Source organism: Ochotona curzoniae, unplaced genomic scaffold, assembly GCF_017591425.1.
Source record: "Ochotona curzoniae isolate NIBS_2020 unplaced genomic scaffold, NIBS_Ocur_1.0 scaffold_4701, whole genome shotgun sequence".
NCBI lineage: Eukaryota > Metazoa > Chordata > Mammalia > Lagomorpha > Ochotonidae > Ochotona > Ochotona curzoniae.
In genome coordinates, this window is record NW_024467122.1 from 64,658,496 (window position 1) to 64,664,988 (window position 6,493).

At 42.0% G+C, this 6,493-nt stretch overlaps 1 non-coding gene across 1 annotated transcript; it reads right to left on the minus strand.

Moving 5' to 3' along the window:
* Positions 1–2,698: 2,698 nt before the first annotated feature.
* LOC121149526 lies at positions 2,699–2,805 on the minus strand. Its single transcript, XR_005882686.1, has one exon. It is a non-coding gene; the product is annotated as a U6 spliceosomal RNA (small nuclear RNA).
* Positions 2,806–6,493: the final 3,688 nt, after the last annotated feature.

Here is a 6,493-nt window from a genome sequence, read left to right on the forward strand (position 1 = left end):
TCTGTAGCACCTCTGCCTGGTAGCCAGAGTGGCATGTCCCAGCCTGGTGCTTCCCAGTTCCCATGTATCTTTAGGGGAAAAAATAGAATAAGTATTATGCTGCCACACTGTTATGCATACTGGCATAGCACAAATTTGGCATTAATGAAGCCCAGAAAGCCCACCAGCTATACCAGCTGCTTGTCTCCCAGCAGTGTAACACTTACTTAGGTACAAGACAACCTAGGCAGTTGCCTATAGCTGTGGGGTTGATGTATATTGAATGTCTAAATGTCCCTGTGCATCATGATACTCAAAAAGAGAAAATAAACCAGCAAACCAGACTCATTCATTATAACAGGAGGGTTCCATTATTCTAAAACCTTACTCTGGTAACTAATTAGTCATAGGATGGAATCATGCTCTCTTCCAGTCAGAATTCTTTTTTAGAGTAACCAGGAAGACCCCGTTGAAAAGATCCCATTTTCTTTATGGAATACAGTTTGCAAAATATAGAGACAATTGTCAAAACATGTTATCACTCAGTTTATGGTATACAAGAATATATCTTGGAAGTAAAGGAAAAAAATGAAGTGTCTCCCCCAAGAAACACATCCTTGCTGTGTGAGAGCTGGCCCTAAGAGTTTTCTGGATGACATCTCCTGCAGGCAGGTCAAAGACCTTTATACAATAGGTGTCTGACCCTAGACCTCGAGGAAAGGAACAAACATACAGAGAAATCAAGAGGATTGCATATAAAGGCCTAGCCAAGTCCCTCTGCCTCCTTTAGTTTGTTACTGGTGGATCATACCTTTCAGTCCAATTACACTTCATCCTGAGTGTTCATTCTTTATCACACCTAAACATAAAACCTCAAGTCTTACCTAGGTCTCTAGGATAATCCTTATACCTGAAGGCTCCCACAGCCCATAGAACTTCAGTTCAATAGATCTGTTATGTTTTTCTCTTTTTTTGTCTCTTTTGCTAGAAAGATATCAGCTATGAACTTTGCAATGGATGGAGCTTTTTCTTTTACTCTCCCTCCTCAAAGTGATGAAATTAGAAATCTCCATTTGGATTTCTAAAGAACTAAGAAATTAACTCAAGGTTGATTCCTGAACAACAGAGGAAAGACTGTTCGGGAATTAAATTCACCCCTTCCACTCACACCCAACAGATCCCTCACTAGCTATCCTACTGTGTGGTATCAGGCTGCCATAACCTGAACCCTGATGTATCTTAGTATTACAAGAACTGACAGCCACCCTCCATCTACTGGCCTACCCTGCATGTGTCCTCAACAGCTGAGGCTAGGTCAGGCCAAAGCTCGGAGCCAGGAACTTAATCTGGGTATTCCTCATAGGTAACAGGGACCTGATAACTTGAGCATTTACCACTCTCTCCAGGGTACAAATTAGCAGAAAGCTGGAATTAGATGTAGAGCCTGGACTCGAACTCAAGTACTCCAGTGTCAGACATGGGCATCCCAAGTAGTTTTTTAACTTTTGCATCAGATACCCACCCTGCGTACTAAAATTTCTAGATTGGGAACTCATGACATTGGTCATTCCTAAAAAAAAAATCCCAGTGTAAACTGTTTATGATACCGTGGTATGGTAACATAAACAACTAGTAAATCCAAGAAATTACTTCTAAAAAAGGACTTAAAAAAATGTATTCATGTTTATTAGAAAGACAGATTTACAGGGAAAAGGATAGACCAAGAGAAAGATCTTCCATCCACTTCTTCACTTTCCAGATGGCCGCAATGGCCAGAGCTGACCAGTTCAAATAAACCAGGAGCCAGAAGCTTCTTCCAGGTCTCCCAAGCAGGTGCAGAGTTCCAAGGCTTTGGGACATTCTCGATTGCTTTACCAGGGTGTTAGCAGGGAGCTGGATGGGAAGTGGAGCAGCTAGGACACAAACTGGAGCCCATATGGGATCCTGGTGCATTCAAGGTAAAGATTTAGTCACTAGGCTACTGCGTGGGACCCCAAGAAATTATTTCAAGGGTGTTTAGGTTTTTTGTTGTTTAAACAGATAGGAAGAGAAACAGAGAGGAAGATCTTTCATCTGATGATTCACTCCCCAGGTGGCAACAATGGGCTGATGCTGGACTGATGGGGAGCCAGGAGCCAGAAGATTCTTCCAAGTTTCCCATGTGAGTGTAGGGTACCTAGGCTTTGGGCCTTCTTCAACTGCTTTCCCAGGTCACAGGCACGGAGCTGGATGGGAAGCGGTGCTGCTGGGATTAGAACCGGTGCCATGGGATCTCAGCACGTGCAAGGCAAGGACTTGAGCCACTAGGCTACCACACCAGGCCCTCCTAAAGGAACTTTCAAAACAAGTTTAACTTTGATCAGACACTGCCAGCAGATTGTTCTTTTCCTCCCCATAGCAGGTCACATTGGAAATGCTTCTTAAGGTTGTATTCTTCTTTAATCAGCCATCTTGGGGACAAAGTATGGACCACTGAACAACCATCTCCTTCCCCAGCAGGTCTACAGCATTTCCATAGCAGGCTCAGCCTTCACTAGTAACTCTACTGGAGGCAGAGAGGCAAGAACTCAGGCAATCATCTACTTCCTACAATGAATAGAAAGCTGGACTAAAAGTAGAGGTGGAACTCTATCCCAGATACACCAATATGCTAGGCAAGTGTCCCACGAGACAGCTCAACCACTGTGCCACAAAGGCCACATTTTGCAAGTAATTAAAAAAATATATGGAACGCTTCACGAATTTGCATGTCATCCTTGCGCACGGACCATGCTAATCATCTCTGTATCGTTCCAATTTTAATATATGTGCTGCTGAAGTGAGCACACAAGTAAATTTTCACCTACACTTTCCATATCTATGTGTTTGTCCATAGCTACACCACAAAATGCTATGGCCAGTAACAGTTTGAGATAATGGCTACTTTAGTTTAACTTTCATCAATCTGTATTTTCCATTTTTGTCTACAATAAATACATACTCTTTGTTGAAGGAAGTCACCTAATGAAAAGCAAATTCAAGTAAATGCATGGAGGAGGTGGGGCTGCTTTGGACAGAAGGAAGCTTCCAAAGGTACCATCTCTCGCTCTTTTTAACAATTTATTTATTTGAAAGGCAGAGTTATAGAAAGAAATGGAGAAATGCACAGAAAGAGAGTGAGAAGTCTCCCGTTCACTGGTTCGCTCTCCAGATAGCAAATACAGCCAGAGACCTGAAACCACGACCACTGGCATGACCCTCCTACCTAGTGATGCTCAGGGCTGCAAGGGCCACATGCTTCCTTGAACAGCAGCATCCTCACTGAAGTCTGTCCTTCACAGAACTTCCATTTTATTTAGAGGTTCATGTCTGGGAAAGGTGGCCAACTAGGTTTTAAAATCAACCCAGAATTGGAAGAGTTTCATCATCTTTGGATCAGCAAGATTGACAGAATTTCAGAACTATTGAAACTACCAAGGAATAATTCTCAGAGCAGGCCCTACCTTGGGCCCTGGGTTGATACTGTGTGGCCATTCCCCATCCCCGAGTTCCGAAGTAGCTGGGGGGCTGGTTATGGCTTCTCCCCTCAGCTCCCCTCTTTCCCTAGAAACACAATGAAGAAATAGGAAATTCTGAAACAATGTCCACACCCACTTTTCCCTAATCCTTGATCCTTCTTACCCTGATTAACTAAGTAAACATGATCTAAAACAAAAAGTAAAAATTAAAAAAGAAAACCTCAACCCACATAAGATGTATATTATAATGAAGGCCTTTCAGATTTTAACCAATACAAGGGTCTCTTTAAAGATTTATTTATTTTTACTGTAAAATCAGATATACAGAGAGGAGGAGGAGAGACAGAGAGGAAGATCTTTCGTCCATTGGTTCACTCCCTAAGCGACCACAATGGTTGGAACTGAAACAATCTGAAGCCAGGAACCAGAGTTTCTTCCAGGTCTCCCATGCAGGTACAGGATCTCAAGCCTTTGGGCCATCCTTGACTGCTTTCCCAGGCCTCAAGCAGGGAGAAGGATGGGAAGCCAGGCTGCCAGGATATGAACCGGTGCCCATATGGGATTCCGGCACATGCAAGGCAAGGATTTTAGCCACTAGGCTACCACAATGGGCCCAAGGGTCTCTTTTTTTTAATAGTTACAAGTTTACTTTAATACAAATTGGAAATAGGTAAAACATGTGATTCCACAGCTTTAAAGGAAGCTAAATATATGAAAAAGTTAATTTAAAGAAAACTTACAAATAAGCAGAAGAAAATTAGTCTATGCATCTGGCAAATACTAGAAATGTAATATTTAAGAATGAGATTTAAGGCCCCATGCAATGACTCAATTAGCTAATCCTCTCTTTCAAGTACTGGGATCCCATATGGACATCAGTTTACATCCTGGCTGCTCCACTTCCCATCCAGCTCCCTGCTTGTGGCCTGGGAAAGCAGTCGAGGATGGCCCAAAGCCGTGGGACCCTGCACCCATGTGTGAGACCTGGAAGAAGCTCCTGGCTCCTGGATCTGCTCCACTTCGGTTGTTGTGGCTATTTGGGGAGTGAACCAGTGTATGGAAGATACTTCTGTATCTCCTTCTCTCCATAAATTTGATCTGCCTTTCCAATAAAAAAAAATTGTAAAAATCATTTAAAAATAGAAAATGCTTTCTAAAGTATGCCCCTGTGGCATATGAGCAAATAGTTCTTTCCAAAAAGCATCTACAAAAACTAGGAGGATCTTCTCTGAACTTCTCCCTTCTTTCCCAAAGAACTTCATGTGGTAGGCGTTTTTTTCCTATTCCTGGAGAGAGCGAATGTCACCCATGAATGCCATAAAGAATCTGAACAGACAATGGTAAGTTCCTCCCACACAGACTTTATTCCCATTAATCATGGTGGTTACATCCTTTACTGACACTTTACATATCTGTCCCTAACAATACACAGGTTTCCTAATTTTTTTTTTTGCATCTGTTTTAGAAAGCTCTTATGTTATGTAAAACTTGTATTTTAGAAATCTGTGTGCTTTCTCTCTTGTCAAATCTGTGATTTGTTATGGGGGTCTTAACCATAAGCCTCATGACACACGAAAAAGATAATTACTTTCTCCCCTCCAGTAAAAGCCTAAAGTTTAGGAAATCCCATTAGAGTTGCAGAGCTATGACTATTATAGGTAAATATCTGTTCATCCTTTTACTTAGCAAAAATGTGTTGAACTGACACTACATGCTCTAAGTGCTCTAGAAATTATTGTGAGCAATGATTACCTTGGCTTCCCTAAGTTAACAGACATTTAGACAAAGAAACAGATGAATGAATGCTCGAGACAGGGGAGAGGGATGGAGGGAAGAAGGAAGGAAGAAAAGGAATGAGAGGTGGAGGATGGTGGAATGGAAAGAGGGAGGGATGGGGGAAAGACTCAATTTCAGGAATGTTAATGAATATATTAGGGCTAAAGACGAAAGATTTTGAGTTGAACAATCTCTAACACATCCTCAAATATCGCTGATTATACTTCTCATAAAGGGGGCAGATGGGTCGATCTGATTTTATTTACCTTCACTGGCAAGATCAGAATAGATGGATCCTTCTATCTGTATGTGATGACTTCAGCAAGATCTGGATCCATCTGATTGATAGATTGACTGCCATATCATCTGGGTGTCGCAGAAATCCAAAGATGTCACAGAATGACCACAAATGTCCCTTGGTTCCCGATTCTAGGCTCTAGAAACAGAGATTTGAGGAGGAAACCCAAGGCAGTCTGGCTGTTCTCCCATCACAATGAAAAGAGGAAGTCCACAGAGGCAACAATATGCTCTAGAAACCACAGGAAGGTTTCTAACAGACTCTGATCATCTGTTGAAAGAAAAGCTAGTACCTAGATAGGCATATTCCAGAAGAAAGTACAGCAAAGCCTTCACATCTGATTTGGATGTCAGTCCAAGTTTCTAAATTTGAATCTCAGCCACTCCATGAGAACTCTATCCTTTTAGTGATGTTCCTTTGCAGTAAGCATTTTCTCCATTTTACCACTGCTTCTTGATGAAGATGGATAGACCTGCATCTGGCATCCTAATTAGATTACAGAATAATGACCAGGAAGATCTTGGGCAAGGATGGATAATTTATTACTTATATTATTTCCTCTCTATGTCAGAAGTGTTGAAAAGTAAACTGTCTAATTCCCGGAGAATTCTGTCACACACAGAACACAAAACATAAGCTGGAAACAAGGATGTCATCTGTGCTTTGGCCCTGTCAGAATGGGGTCATAGTAGGAAATCTCAGGCATTTCTGCCATTTCTGCCAACTCCCTTCCCAGAGGACAGCAGTATATGCAGAAAAGAGGATGGTGACAGCAGTTATCCTATCCACTAAGTTGATGTGTGCTGGGCCTTGTGGGCTGGAATAACTCCTTTGTTATATAGTAGGAGCATATAGATAATAACTTGCCACAAAGCTGACAAACGGTATGGGGTAGGACTTTAAACTCGTCTGACTCAGCCAAAACGAGCACTTCCTCTGTGCA